This window comes from Neoarius graeffei, chromosome 5 (assembly GCF_027579695.1).
Source record: "Neoarius graeffei isolate fNeoGra1 chromosome 5, fNeoGra1.pri, whole genome shotgun sequence".
Classification (NCBI taxonomy): Eukaryota; Metazoa; Chordata; class Actinopteri; order Siluriformes; family Ariidae; genus Neoarius; species Neoarius graeffei.
The window spans coordinates 26,421,381-26,423,050 of record NC_083573.1 but is presented as its reverse complement, the minus strand read 5'-3'; the positions used below and the strand labels follow the sequence as shown (position 1 = coordinate 26,423,050).

General features: G+C 37.9%; 1 long non-coding RNA gene across 1 annotated transcript; it reads right to left on the bottom strand.

Annotated features, from left to right (window-relative positions):
- Positions 1–435: 435 nt before the first annotated feature.
- Positions 436–960, bottom strand: LOC132885930 (uncharacterized). The gene is made up of 3 exons (XR_009654640.1): positions 922–960; positions 760–820; positions 436–521 (listed from the first exon to the last, which is right to left on the bottom strand). It is a non-coding gene; the product is annotated as an uncharacterized LOC132885930 (long non-coding RNA).
- Between the last annotated feature and the right edge of the window lie 710 nt (positions 961–1,670).

Genomic DNA, 1,670 nt, shown 5'->3' with positions numbered 1-1,670 from the left:
GTGGCTTTTATACAAGTCATTAGTGATATCAGGTGTCTTCAATTTAGGTGACAAGGTAATTTGGAGAGTCTAACTTGTCTGTATTAACAAGAACTCTTGATGGTTACTAGGGGATCAAATACTTCTTTTTCTCAATAAAATACAAATAAATTAATATAGATATTTAAAAGTTATTTTCTGGATTTTCTTTTTGATATTCTGTCTCCACATGTTAGAATACACCTACCATTAAAATTACAGACTGATCAAGTCTTTCTTAGTGGGTAAACCAACAAAATCAGCAAGGGATCAAATACTTGTTTTCCCCACTGTAAATGTACGAGAGAGAGAGAGAGAGAGAGAGAGAGTGTGTGTGTGTGTGTGTGTGTGTGTGTGTGTGTGTGTGTGTGAGAGAGAGAGAGTGAGTGAGGGAGTGAGAGAGAGCCATTTAGTGACAGGCAATACAGTGGTTGAGAGACAGATACAGAGGGATTGTGAGTTTGTAAAGGATGCAGCCAGTACATTATTGAAATGTCCTTAATCTTCAAAATTCCATTGTTCATGCATTCCATCACCATTCCATAATGGGGTGTGTGTGTGTGTGTGTGTGTGTGTGTGTGTGTGTGTGTGTGTGTGAGAGAGAGAGAGAGAGAGAGAGAGAGGGGGTAGAGAAAGAGAGAGGTATGAGTTTTTAAAGGTTGCAGCCAGTACATTACTGAAAAGTCCTTAATCTCCAAATGTCCATTGTTCATCATAATCATATGAGAAAGAAAGTCCTACTTGTTGCTGGCTTCTCCAAAGTCTTCATAGAAAGGTGGTGTGCAGAGGTATGGAACCCAAACTACAATAAACAACACAGCATTGTAACAAAACAACTCAATACACTTTTTTCTTTGATGATATGATCTATGAACACAAGTAATCCTTTGTCAAATCACATACCTTGTTCAGCAAGGGCTCACTGGCAGAAGTTGGTGTTGTCCATCTGTCTTGTCTCTACTGTGACAAGTGTTCACTACTGTTCACTACCGTGTTCACTACTGTGACACAAGACAACAGCAAATCAATCATGGAACAGTAGAAATAAATACCCAAAATGTATTGTTAAAATGAATACCTTCTCTTTGTCCCTGTCTTCCATTTCTTTGTCTGTGCCCCTGTTTTTCTTCATCTGTGTGTCTGTTTTGCCTTTATGTTTCAGGTCTCCCTCTCTCCTTTGTGCCTTTCTTGCTTGTCTCTTCTCCATGTACTTCTCCTGGCCTTCATCATCTATATAATCCTATCATTATTGTCTTTCTGGCCTCCAGAAAAGAGTGTAAAAGTGGTAGAAAGTCAACTGCTGCCACGATGCCGCTGCAACTAAAACCGTCAAGCTATGACTAATACCTTTTCCCCCTCAGTCACAATTTGAATCAATATCCACTTATGCTCTAACTTGCAACAATAAAAAGATTGCTTTAAAGTTGCTTCTTGAAAAACGTTGCATATTTGACCGACAACTATAATAATTAGATTGATTTGAATAAATAAATAAACAGGCTACTTCAACTACTACTCTTGATATTCCAGATTATACATAAAAAAATGTAATTTGAAAAATGTAGTTAGTTTCAGAAGTGCAGCTGCATTCTTTTTGCTTTGTGCCCTTTTTTTCGTTTAGCGCAACCACTCTCATAACTGCGCTTCATCTT